Below are 14,056 nucleotides of genomic sequence, written 5' to 3'. Positions count from 1 at the left end.
CACTGGCAATTAATGTGTTTGGTTCAAAAGCCTTCAAACATTTTTACATCCATTTGCACATTTAAATGGCTCTATATAACAGTCAAGCAGGTGGTTAACTATATGTATATTAAATTCATAGAGAAACTGGTAATTTTCAATTATAATTGTCAGTTCACAGTTTACATGATAAGAATTTTTTGAATAGACCCATTAGCTGATTTAGTTAGCCAGGGTTTTTATAAATCATGGTTTATTTTCTTATTCTACTTATAAAGGAGGGATTTTCAGTGTTCGCCCATGAATCAATAAATATTTACTTTGGTCTTTATTCTGCCCAAATGCCAAATTTCACAATGGATGAAATATCATTGGGGTTTCTTAAACAGCTGTTGGAATGCGGCTGTTTTATTAGTTGTTTGGTTTAGTATTATTACACAGAAAACAGTTTAAAAGTTTTATTCATTTGCTATTAATTTGTTTTTTATGAATAAAGTCAAAATAGGGCTGAATCGCAGTTCCTTGTAATTTTACAACGTATTGTACTTCCCTAGTAATATGTTTTGATGATAGAAATTTCCAAGCCCATGAAGAGCTGTCCCATTTCTCTAAATTATATCCTTTAAAGCAAAACTCTGAAATATATAGCACTGGCTTGCACATAATAAAATTTGATGATTTTGTCACCAGGGATAATATTTCTCTTTTCTAAGCACCAGAAATAATTTAAAAGCCTCTCATTTGGCTTTTACAGCACAAAAGGCAATGTGAGACACCAGATCTGGGGGGCGGGTGGTGTGGGTAGATAATGAACGAGAGTTGAGATGCTCAAGGCCACACTGAGAAATACCCTCAACACTCTCTATCCTTGTGATTCTCTCAAGTCGTTCCTGGATCTCTCCTTTGAAAGCATGATCAGGCAGGAAATTTTCATCCCCAAAACAGGTAAAGGGGACTACTGGAGGATTTTCAGGTAGTTTCAAAAAACTTGGAACCCCAGTTTCCATGAACTCCCATCGAATCCCATGAACTCCTTAAACAATGTAAGAAATAGGAAAGCCTCAACTTGCTTCCTGTGAGTCCAGCCCCACAAGACACAAGAAGGACTCTGTGACTGGGCTTGGCCAGTCTCAACTCTGATGACTAATACCTTCCAGACAGGCAACTCAGAGACACAACTCGGAGAAGAATCTCTCTGAGTTACTTAGCTACGAATGAAAAGATAATGAGGACTTCTCTGGTGGTGCAGTGGTTAAGAATCCACCTGCCAATGCAGGGGACATGGGCTCGAGCCCTGGTCCGGGAAGATCCCACATGCCTCGGAGCAACTGAGCCTGTACACCACAACTACTGAGCCTGCATGCCACAACTACTGAAGCCCGCGCGCCTAGAGCCCGTACTCTGCAACAAGGGAAGCCACCGCAATGAGAAGCCCGCACACCGTAACAAAGAGTAGGCCCTGCTCGCCGCAACTAGAGAAAGCCCAGGCGCAGCAATGAAGACCCAACGCAGCCAAAAATAAATAAATTAATTAATTAAAAAAAAAAAAGATAGTGAAAGAGAACATTAAAAAGAAGTATTTTATCTCAGACCCCTGGGAAAGATTACAAACTATGTTGCACCCCATAATAAGCTGCCTCATATTTTGAAGAAACATAAACTTGTTATTCTCCTTTAAAAGTTACCTTCTAAAGGCTGTCTCCTTTTAGCTCTTGAATAAACATTCACTGAGGGTGACATAAACCTCAATTCTGACTTCGGGTAGGTTACAAAGGTTTGTAAAGTTCAGGAAAGAGGTTCTCTCTACGATTGAGTCCAGTGAGGTTATCAGGTGGGATACTGTGGGAAAAAGTGAGATGCTATTCTTGAAACAAATGTTTACAGGTGACTGAAGAACATTTCCTGGAAAGAGAGATAAGAGATTGTTTTTCAAGAGAGAAAACAGATCAAGTCAGAGAATTATCTAAGAGAGAGGCAACACCAAACTGAATCAGGGACAGGGCTTTAGCTCCTGGCTCCACAAGCATACAAACTTAGGCAAGTCACTCAACTTCTCTGGGCCTCAGTCTCCTCATCTGAAGACAAGGAAAGCATAATACAGTCTCAGTGGTCGTTTAGAGAAATAATGGGGTAGCATCTGCAAAGCATAGATCTCATAAAATATGAAGCCAAAATGGATGTTCAATAAATGGTAGATGAATCCAGAAAAGTTATGTCATTCATTCGCTTCAGTGATGAGTTAAATTTGATTCCAGGGAGATTGAACATCTGGAGTCCTCCTCTGCCCCTCCCTGAACTGCACTCCTTACCCTTGAATTCCAAAACAAACCCTCTTTTCCTCTCCTACAGCCATTCTCCAGTGGCCAGTGTAGCCACCACTTAGGAACCTGGTGGCCAACTTCAACTTCTACCAAGCTCCCTTAGCATGCCACGTGGACAGAAGAAGGTGTCGATGGGACCTCAGGGAGAGTTTTTTTGTTTGTTTTAATTTCTATGAAGGACTCAGCACTCAGCATTGAATTATCAGCAGTTGATATGCTATCAGCCCTGGACAGAAAAGAAGAAAAAAAATAACACAGCGGTCACCTTACAGGAGAAGGTATTTCTGCAGCAAAAATTGAAGCTTTTTAAATAATGTTTTTAATAATGTATCTGGATTTTCAGAATCACTTTAGGTATGATTTTGTATAGGTCAACAAAACCCCTGCTCATTCTTTTTGAATGAGCAATAAGCCGGAACATTCTGGAAGTAAACATCTGGGACCTGGCCAATCCTTGGGGCAGGTTGGTGTTTGGCAAACCTGAATTTCCATTGAGTAATCCATTGCATCCTCCGGTCATGAAAGTTTTACATTATATTTAATTTTTAAAACTATTAAGTCTCTCTAGTTGAGAATATAAGAATAAAATAAAAACACTCCCAGTCACCACCCTTATTTTGCTATAAAGTTAAAGATCCTGGTGTGGGTCTCCTGAGGGCTTGCTGCCTCTCTCCATCCTAGAGGAAACCAGGTCACCAGTGTTGTGTGAATATCTTGTCTACATTTTCATAATCTTACTACATCTCCCCCTCCAAAAACAGCATAGGGAATGGCTGTGTGTATGTGTGTGTGTGGATGTTATACATAAAAGCAGTCAAACTATTCTAGACCTCTGCAAGCAGCCTTTGTCAGTCTTTATCATTATCTGTTCTGTTTTCAGTATCTGTGCTTGATGAGACATGTGGAGCAGGCTCATTGTTTTCACACGTTTGTATCTCACTGCAGGAATATGCCATGATCAAATGGAAACATACATTTAAAAAAAATTTTATTGAAATATAGTTGATTTACAGTGTTATGTTAGTTTCAGGTGTACAGCAAAGTGATTCAGTTATACTGAATATATAAAATAATATATATATGTGTGTGTGTGTGTGTGTGTGTATATATATATATATATATATATATATATATATATATTCTTTTTTAGATTCTTTTCCATTATAGGTATTGCAAGATATTGAGTAGAGTTCCCTGTGCTATACAGTAGGTCCTTGTTGGTTATCTATTTTATATATAGTAGTGTGTATATTTTAATCCCAAACTCCTAATTTATCCCTTCCCCCCTTTCCCCTTTGGTAACCATAAGTGTGTTTTCTATGTCTATGAATCTATTTCTGTTTTGTAAATAAGTTCATTTGTATCATTTTTTTAGATTCCACACATAAGTGATATCATATGATATTTGTCTTTCTCTGTCTGACTTACTTCACTTAGTATGATAATCTCTATGTCCATCCCATGTGTTGCTGCAAATGGCATTATTTCATTCTTTTTTGTGGCTGACTAATATTCCATTAAAAAAAAAATATATATATATATATATCTCACATCTTCTTTATCCATTCATCTGTTGATGGACATTTAGTTTGCTTCCATGTCTTGGCTATTGTAAATACTGTTGTTATGAACATTGGGGTAAAACATGCATTTTTTGAGACTCCACATTTCCTGCAGCCTCACCAATACTTACTACTTCCAAAGTTTCCACTTTATGAAATGGTCCCTCATTATTTTAATTTTCATTTTTATAATTACTCATAAGGTCCAACAACGTTTCATATGTTTATTGCCCATTTGGGTTTTTATCTTCTCTGACATCTCCTGTTCCTACTCTTTGTCCATTTTTATAATTAGTTCTTTTTTCTTATTGAGTCATAGAATTCCTTATGTATTTTAGATCCTAAACTTCTTATCAGTTATATATGCTCAAATATTTTGCTGGAAGATCATTTTCAAAACTTTTATTTCAGATAGATACATCAGCTAAAATACCCCTTTGAGCTTCTTACACGTAGAAATTTCTTACTGCCATATTCACATAATAATTCATTTTATGTTCACTTGCTAAGTCATTTTACAGGTTTTTTTGAGTACTACATCTCATGGGCAATCAACTGTGCCAGCTTTGGGGCAAAATAAGGATAAATAAGATGTTCACTTTCTAGTTGGGAACGTGACAACACCACAAATACCTAAAATACATGGTAAGATGTAATTTGAGCCATAAGAGAATCCAGCTGAGAGAGAAAGTACTTCTGGCATTTCATGGTAAAAGTGGCAGGAGAATCTAACTTTGAAATTTGGTAGAAATTGGACGTGCGAGGATAGGGTTCAGGACATGGAGCTGGAGATTTCATGAGCAAATATATCAATCCATTTTTTGAACAAACATTTTTCATATTTTATCTCATTTTAGCTTGAAGGCAATTCTGCAAAGTAGTTATGATCGTTGTCTTTTCCACGTGTGAGGAGCCAAGGTTCAGAGAGCTTAGGAAGGAAATTTGGCGAAGTTCTTAAAACTAGTTCATGTTGGAATTTCATGCAAAACCCAGGTTTCCTTGACTTCATAGCCTTTGCTCTTGCCACACGACTATACTCAATGGCTCGAGGGGCAGCAAGCCAGCTGGTAGATTCCACAGGCCACTTGCCTCCTGGGCATAGGGAGAGCTACAACTGGACAGGGGGAGGCAGGTGAGACAGCAAAGGGCTAGGCCACCCCAAGGCGTGTGGGCTGGTGGCATCCACGGAGCTGTTCCTCAGCCCTCTGGAGAGCGAGCAAAGGCTGGCCAGAGCAGTAACGCCTGAGAGAGTTTTAACAGTCCGTCCTTGTGAGACGCAGAGCAGAAAAACAAGAACAATTGCTCTTTCGCCGGAGAAAATGAAAGTTTAGCAACAGGAAAACACAAAGCCTGGGTCCACGATTGCACAGATGAGAGAGCCAATAGAACTCCACCTTCTCAATCAATGTTTGTTGAATGAGTGTAGAAATGAAAGAGGAAAAGAATAAAAATACATATACAACATGGGGAAGCAGCCCAGGTAAGGTCACTGTAGCAGAGAGAAGAAACAGATCAGGCCACTATTGTTTTCTTTCACAACATCTTTCTTTCTTAGGACTGCTTACCTTTCCATATTTGCACCGTAGAAAGAGGTAAAAGGGCCATAACTTTCATTTTCTTTCTATTATTATACATGTGGACCTCTTCCCATGTATACTCCATGCATAGAACAGAGCTACCCTTCATCTCCTGGCAGGGGGCTTCCAAGCTGACACAGAAGGGACCAAACAGATGATGGAAACAGGTTACCCATTCTATAGGGGAGGGTACTAAGACCCAGAAAGGATGAAGAATTTGCCCAAGGTCAAGGAGCACATCCTCCTCTCTGGCCATCCCCTACTGCTAATACTATAGTTTACCTTTAGTTTTCTAGACTTGAGATATACTGAGTTTCCATATATTGAGAAAAAAAAGCAAATATGCACCAGTGTCTCACAGATCTTGGGCACTGACTCTAAAATATCTCCCTCTGGAAGATGAAACTGAGGGGTAATGGTGGTGTCACATGGGGCAGAGAATTGGAGGCATTTAAGTAGAGGAAACACACAATAGTCCTTCACAACGGTTCAGGAGTTGGGTGGTAACAAAGCCCTTTAACCCATTGTCTCAACTGGCCCCCACCCAATGTCCTGGAGAAAGCCCTCCACTTTATCTATAAAGCTCAGAAAGCCCACAGATAGTGAATGTCTGTCCCACATAGAGTAAACTCGGAGTCAAAGTTTACTCTCCACTAGTGTGATTTCAGCTAAGTTCCTCCCAGCATCACACAGAGGGAAAGACAGAAATATACAGACAGGAGGAAGGAGCTCTGCCACAGTCACATTCATGGAATGAATGCAATGTTCAATCACTCATTCATTCATTCATCCACTTCCTTGTTTTATTGAGAGCCTACTGTGTGCCAGACACCATAGGAAGCATGTAGCGGTCCCTACTCTCATGAAGCTTAAATATTTTGATGGGTTCCAGGCAGTTATTTTATACAAACAAGGGGAAAAAACCGTGAACATAAATCTCTCCCTTTCTATCTTCCAAGGTGACTAAATTGCCACCAATGAAAACTCATGCTCATAGCTTCAAGAGCACCAAAACATGTTTCATAAGACCTGGTTGAAGTCTGGGATGTGTCAGCATCCAGCCTCCTTTCTTAATTTCCTATGCACAGCATTTTCTTTTCACTATGTTAGGGTCACTCCATGCTGGTGAGATCATCCATACGGCCAACCATTCAGCAATATGGAGGCTGTTAGGATAAAAAAAAATGTACTTGAAGAAGTAAATGTAACTATTATAAACTCTTATCACTCCAACAAAAATCCAAGCTGTTTCTCAAACTTGCTTTATCATAAGAATCCCCTAAAATACATGTTAAAGTGAAGATTTCTAGACACGCATGCATCACCTGATTTAGACCTGCCAAAGGGGAAATCTCTTCCACACCTTTCCTTCCGTAAGTCCAGAAATTTGGGAAATCTCTGCTTTTGACTACTTCTGCCATTGTAGAAAGCAGAAAAAAAGAACTCTAGATATCTCACCTAGGCTTTGCATTTTCGAAGAATACTAGGAAGCAGGAACACCAAAAGGTGTTCAAAATCTGTAAGTCAGGGGACTAGATGGGTTGTCTATTCAAAGCAAGGCAGGCGAGAGATGAGCACGGAGGATCGGGAGCGGGGAAGGGAAAAGGAGAACTCATGTGAGGACTCAGGGTACAGAAACGTCAACAGATCAACAGCTCTGCAGATAAGCAGCTCAGCTTGGCCAAATATATGTAACTGGCACAAAGTAAGCCAGTTAGACCAAACCCACCTGACTGAGCTGCTCATAAAGAGAAGGACTTGCTTAATGCCTACTGCTGGCACCGCTGGGAACTGAGTCAGCCCTTGATAATCCATGGGAGGCTGTTCAGTGCCTTTCAGCAAACCTAAGCCCCTCTGTGGCCCTTTTACACAAGCCTGTTCCTGTTTTGACAAGAGTGAGGAAATTGGTCGGAAGGTGTTTAAAAAGGCTTTTGTCCCTAATCCTGAAGCTCCCTTGCTTCTTGCTTGCTCCTTGCAAGGATGAAGTTATCAAAAATCCCCATTGTCTCCGGTCTGAAATACCCTTTTAGGTCTAACCTAAAGGTTAGCACTAAATGTTTGGATGATAAGCATTAAATGCTTATCATCCAAGATCTGTAACTGACATAAGAATTCCCAAGCTTGACAACCCTGAGAAATTAATAAAAATGGAGTTTGTATTATTTTAGGAACAGAAGCAGGAGATAATTTCAATTCATCAACTTTTTAAAAAAACGCACCTGTTGCCTACAAGGCTGCTAAGTGAGATCTTGGAACACGGAAGGCAGAGGGAAATCTGTTCATAGAGCTCAAAAAATACACCCAATTTCTTCACTGTCTTTTACATTCAATCACCTGCAACTTACTTTCACAAAAAGACTCTCAATCCTCAGGATGATACAATGAGGTAGAAATGATTATTCCCAATTCACAGAAGAGAAAACTGAGGTTCAGTGTGGTTATGTGACTAGAGTGGGAGACGAGGCTCTTACTTGAACTCAAGTCTGTTATTCTGATTCCAAAGAAAGAGATACATCGTGTAACATCACTTGGATTTCCCAGGAAACCTAAGGAGAGTGTTCTGATAAGTAGTATCTCCCAACTAGATCATGAAAGTAGGCAACTTCTCTTACTCATCTTTGCCTCTCTAGAGCCCAGCACAAAACTCAGAAAACATTTGATGACTGAATGAATGATTTAGCATAAGTTTGAACTTCTAATGATTGCAGTCCTTGCAGATCTCTAAGAGAGATTCCTTTTGTTTTAAGCCATTCCTTTGTTTTAAAGCTTGGTTCCCCTAGAGAATCTCTTCTCGGTGTTTGTCTTCCACCTAATCATTTGCCATCGGGGCTGGGATCCAGAGAACGCCTTCCGAAATGCAGTCCAGTTCAACACTACCTAATCTCTCAAAACACCTTACACTGCATCTCAGAGACATGTCCTTCGAGACATGAACAGACAACTAAGTCAGACCACCAGAATTTCGAAGACTATAGCATTGACAGGCAGACAATTAGATGAGTCACTGGGCTGTGGGGTGATGTCTAAGCACCTCTGTCAGATCTCCAAATCCTGGGTAGGTGGTGGTTATGTATAACTGAGAGTCACCTGCAAGGTTACACTTCAGCTTGCCTACAAGAAATGCCGTCCTGTGGGATGGGTCCAGGAAGTTGCTTCTTCACGTGAAACCTGGAGAGAGAGCCATTGCCTCAGTTCCCCCTTCACGGGGCTCACAGAGACCATTCTTGGAGGTAGGCAAGCTGCTCCTATGAGTCTCCCTCCCTAGGACACAACAGCTGCAGCCCAACACCTGGGTTTGAGCCTTAGTTCTGCCAACTTCCAGCTTTAGCACTTTTGGCTGGCGGTATCACTTTTCTGAGCCTCAGTTTCTATGGATGTGGAAAAATAGATCATAGTGCTACTTTTGCCATTGGGCTGTCATGAAATTTAAAGAAAGACTCAATATGGAAAAGCTTAAAGCCCAGTGCCTGACACATTGTAAACTTTTGACATATGTCAGTTACTATTAGTATGATATTCTTCCACTTTACAACTATTTTTTTAAAAACTCAAATGGATTGTCTCATAAATATCTGCTACTTATCACTCAAACAACATCAAATAGTGTGTGTGAGACATGTTTGTCATTCACGGGCCCACAGACCTGGTAATCTCAGAGGACCCCCAGATAACACCTCTCACTTTAGACAAAGCAGAGGCTGGGAGAAGTGGACTATCCAGGCTCACATCAGAGTTCAGGTTTCCTCTTTTCTCATCCACGCTGGCTCTGCTGCACCATTTTCTCCTCTCACCGTTCACACCACCTCTTTAGTGTCCAAATAAATCCCTCTCTGGAGTCTGAAAATGTTGTTGCTAGCGATAGGAACTGCCAAAGTATCATTTCTATGGCTCTTCAGTCCTTGAATTTAAAAACGTCTCTCACACTTATAATCTAAGATGTAAACTCTTTAAAAGTTCAGCATAAGTTTCCAGTAGACGAAGCATAAGAAATCATAAAAGAGAGGCAGTTTCAGGAAGGTTTGAAGCTAGAGAACGCTCCCATGTCTTAACAGTCCATTGAGAGATCTTGTTTCCTGAGATTCTAATCCAATATTTCAGACCAAAGAGCTTTATGACTTGATGACCTCCTGGAGGCAGGGGGAAGTGAGGGAGCGGAATTCCTCTGTAGAGATCCTTTACTGAGATCAACGTAAGCATTAGAACTTTTAGAGGCTAGGCTCTCTTTTCTCATATTTCAGTGTAATCAGAAGCACCACTGTCCTCAATTTACAGACCTCAAGATTGGAGATCCTCTGTCCCTGTATGGAGATGGTGTCTCCATGAAGACAGAACTAGGTCTGGCTCCCACTGCTGCATTTCCTCAGTCTAGAGCAGCATCTATCAGATGGTGGCCGGTCAAAAATACTTGGTGCTGTTGCTGTTACTTAGAGGCAAGTTTTAGAATACAAGGTATTTATGAAACTTTTGATCTCTCCATAGAGTTGAACAGGTCAACAAGAACAAGAGTAACAACAGAAGAAGCAGAAAAAACTTAGTCTGCCAAGAGTCAACTCTGTCCTCTACTCGCCAAGCCACGGAGTTTGTTTTCCCACTGCCTTTGCAGATCTCTGGAGCGTGATTGTTTGGGTGTGCCGCTTCTGCCTGGTTCTAGGAGCCACACTATCTTCCAGGAATTCACACAATACACAGGTTTTGGGGGAATGCCAGCTTGTACTCAGACTTCCTTTTCAGAATTCAGGTCAGTTTCTATCTCCAGATCTTTCTATCACCAGTTACTGGATTTCAGCTTTGGTTTTCTCCATGGGACACAGCACAAACATTGTAATTGGGTCACCCTCTGACTTAGATCACTTCTTGTCCCATTATCAAAGGTGATCAGCTTGACTTTCACGGCAGAAGAGATTGGTGTCCTCAGGAAACCTGAGAAAACTTCCCAAAGATCTGATCCTTGTCAAGAGGTTAAGTCTTTAATAAGGAAAACAAAGAAACAGCATTCAGTGGCAGGCACTAGAACAGTGTTTACATGAGAAATGGATTCCAGTATATATAAGAAAATATATCTGTTGATACCACTCTGTTCAGAGGAAAAAAGTGATCCTAAGGTCAAGGTGACTGAGAGAAGCCTCCCATATTCAGATCTCAGATGGGATGGAAGAAAAGGTGTGGAAGGAATGAAGGGGGATTTCTAGATATTTAAAAGATGACCTAGTTTCCCAGCTTTTTGATATGGAGTTTTGGTTTCCTTATCTCCCATCTAGCTGCCTCCATCCCACTGTCTCTGCCTGGAGACCACGTGTATCAGCACAGAGTTATTCCCATCAGCCTTTGGAGTCCAGTTACTCATTCAAAAATATTGATTGGACTTCCTTGGTGGCACAGTGGTTAAGAATCGGCCTGCCAATGCAGGGGACACATGTTCCATCCATCCCTGGTCCAGGAATATCTCACATGCCGTGGAGCACCTAAGCCCGTGTGCCACAACTACTGAAGCCCGCCCACCTAGAGCCCATGCTCCACAACAAGAGAAGCCACCCAATGAGAAGCCCACGCACCGCAATGAAGAGTAGCCCCTGTTCTTCCCAACTAGAGAAAGCCCGTGTGCAGCAATGAAGACCCAACGCAGCCAAAAATAAATAAATTTATTTAAAAAAAATATTGATTGAGTGCCTTGTCCATGCCAGGTACTGTTCTGGTTGCTGCAGAGACTAAAACAACCAAGGAGCTCATATCCTCCTCGGGGAAAGACAGACAATAAACAAATGAACAAATAAATAAATGAGGTAATACAAACTGGTTGATAAGATGAAGAAAATACACAAGAGAGAGAGTCGGGTGGTCTCCTCTAGAGGAGGTCCAGGGATAGCCTTTGGGAAGGAATGGCCTGAGAGCCAACATGGGAATGATGAGAAGTCAGCTACTGGTGGCTGGGAGAGTGTTCCTGGCCAGCAGAGCAGGTGCAAAGTTCTGAGCTGGGAAAGAGCTTGGCAGAGCGCAGTGGGCAAAAGGAAACAAGGAGAGGAGCTTGGAGAGTAGCAGGAAGGCCATCGATCAGCCAACTGTACCTCTGGACATAAGTAGGACCCCATGTTCCTGTAACTCAGATCAGCTTATTGAATTTCTGAATGGGAAAATAAACCCTGACATCTTATAGAATGTGACTGGCTGGTGAGGTCTTAATGAAAGGGAAATTTTAAAAAATAAAGTATAGGGGCTTCCCTGGTGGCGCAGTGGTTGAGAATCTGCCTGCCAATGCAGGGGAAACGGGTTCGAGCCCTGGTCTGGGAAGATCCCACATGCCGTGGAGCAACTAGGCCCGTGAGCCACAACTACTGAGCCTGCATGTCTGGAGCCTGTGCTCCGCAACAAGAGAGGCCACGATAGTGAGAGGCCCGTGCACCGTGATGAAGAGTGGCCCCCACTTGCCACAACTAGAGAAAGCCCTCGCACAGAAACAAAGACCCAACACAGTCAAAAATAAATAAATAAATAATTAAAAAATAAAATAAAATAAAATAAAGTATAGGAATTTATTAAGTCTGTTTTGCTGTCTTTGGGAATGAAAAATTGTTTGAATCAAGAATGGCAACAATCCTCTTTAAATCTGATGACTCAAAATTCTGGAGAGTTCCTATGTCTGGATGTCTTACCAACGTTAATGGAATACAAAGCTGGGTCTGGAATAAAAGAACTTGACTTTTTTTATGTTTCTCTAAAGTGGCAGGATAATGTCATAAGAAAAGCAGGAATTTGGCCATGCTCGGCTCCTCAGTTGCTGTGTGACATTGTACAAATTACTTAACCTCTCTGAGTTTGTTTCTCCTCCTGTAAAATCTTCACATGGTTATTGAGAGGGCTATATGAGATAATAGTGGAGGCTCAGCTGACATTAGTTTTATCTTCTCCCTCCTCCCTCCCCAACCATGTAGACTATGGGAGAGTGAACCTCAAAGAGGAGACAGATACTATTAATATTTAGTAAAGAGAGGAAATGATGAAAATGAGAGCAAGGATATTGTCTATGCCCAGAGCTGTGTCTGGAATACAGCGCTTGCTCAAGAAATATTTGTGGGATGGGTGAGCTCTTAAAGAGCTGCACCCTCTTCTGAAGGAGTTGGGAGGAGGCAACCGAAGAATGCCAGATGGTTTTGGTGTGGGTTCATTTCCAGTCAGTTTGGTTTGTGGTTTGTGGATCTTCTTCTGATTCATGGTCTAGCTGGGGAGTGATTGGAGGGCAGTGGGGGGAAGGAGGAAAGACACAAATCTTTGGGAAATCTCATCTCCAGAGGTCATCCACAAGGTCAGCGCATTCTTTGGTGCTTGGTTTGGAGGATCTGTTAATTTTCAAAAAATTAAATAACTTCCATTGTTTATATCTATTCAGAAAGTACAGAAAAAGACAGAAAAAGTCAACAATCCTACATTCAGATAAATTAATACCTTTGTTCATTTAAACTACGAGTTTAGATGTAATTGAGATCCCATTGGGAACCTGCCTTTTCAGTCACTATGCTGAAAGCTAGAAGCTTCTTCACCAACATAATTTTTACGGCAGTATAATAGTCCAGACTAAGAGTGTGCAATAATTAACTTAACTAGCACCCTACTGTCGTGCATTCAGACTGTTTCCAATTTTCCTACCATACACTCTTTGCTTCTTTCACTTCACCTTGTGACCGTGGGGGGGAAGATATGGAACAGAGCAGATGCATGCGTTATCTAAGATCCCCTGCTCTGCCAGCCTCACTGAGCGCCAGGACCCTCTTGGTCCTGATAGCCACCCACCAAGAGCTGCCTTCACCGGGGACTCTGCTGCTTGCCTGTCCTTCTCTGAGACCAAGCCCAGGACCATGCCCTGACTGGCACTGGGATTCTCAGACTCCTAGCAGGATAAAGGGCCGGAGGGTGGGAAAGGGGGTCCGGAGTAAGACTGGCTGGTTCAGGGTCTGCACAGGTGGAGCTGGGTGTTGAGACTGAGGCCTCCTTCCTCCAGTGCTGGACTCCGCAGCTGACCCACTTCTTCTCAGGCTCAACAGTCTGGACAGTCTGGACACTTAGCTCTCACCTGACAGCAGAATGCACTCAGCCTTAGTTCTGAGGACTTGGAATCTCACAAGAGCGAAAAGTAAAAATACCTACAGAAGGGCTACTATCATTATCGGGCCAACAGTTGGTTTGGTGGAAGAGTAATCTTTCTTCGCATCCACCTCTGCCCTGCTCCATAAAAAAGAATGAAATAATGCCTTTTGCAGCAACATGGGTGGACCTAGAGATGATCATACTAAGCAGAATAAGTCAAATATCAAATACCATATGATATCACTTACACATAGAATCTAAATTACGACCCAGATGAACTTATCTACGAAACAGAAAAAGACTCACAGACATAGAGAACAGACTTGTGGTTGCCAAGGGGGAGGCGGGGAGGGGAGGGAAGGATTGGGAGTTTGGGATTAGCAGATGCAAACTATTATATATAGGATGGATAAACAATGGAAAAGAATATAAAAAAGGATATATATATGTATAACTGAGTCACTTTGCTGTACAGCAGAAATTAATAACATCATAAATCAACTATACTTCAATAAAACTTTAAAAAAAGGTTTGTTGCTCT

General features: G+C 41.5%; 1 long non-coding RNA gene across 1 annotated transcript; it reads left to right on the top strand.

Annotated features, from left to right (window-relative positions):
* The first annotated feature begins 3,822 nt into the window (after window positions 1–3,822).
* Window positions 3,823–11,956, top strand: LOC309626433. The gene is made up of 2 exons (XR_014243193.1): window positions 3,823–8,669; window positions 9,919–11,956. It is a non-coding gene; the product is annotated as an uncharacterized lncRNA (long non-coding RNA).
* The last annotated feature ends 2,100 nt before the right edge of the window (window positions 11,957–14,056 follow it).

Source organism: Balaenoptera borealis (genome assembly GCF_965194805.1).
Source record: "Balaenoptera borealis genome assembly, chromosome: 3".
In the NCBI taxonomy this organism is placed as follows: Eukaryota; Metazoa; Chordata; class Mammalia; order Artiodactyla; family Balaenopteridae; genus Balaenoptera; species Balaenoptera borealis.
The sequence above is the reverse complement of the archived record's forward strand: the minus strand, read 5'-3'. Positions and strand labels throughout refer to the sequence as shown.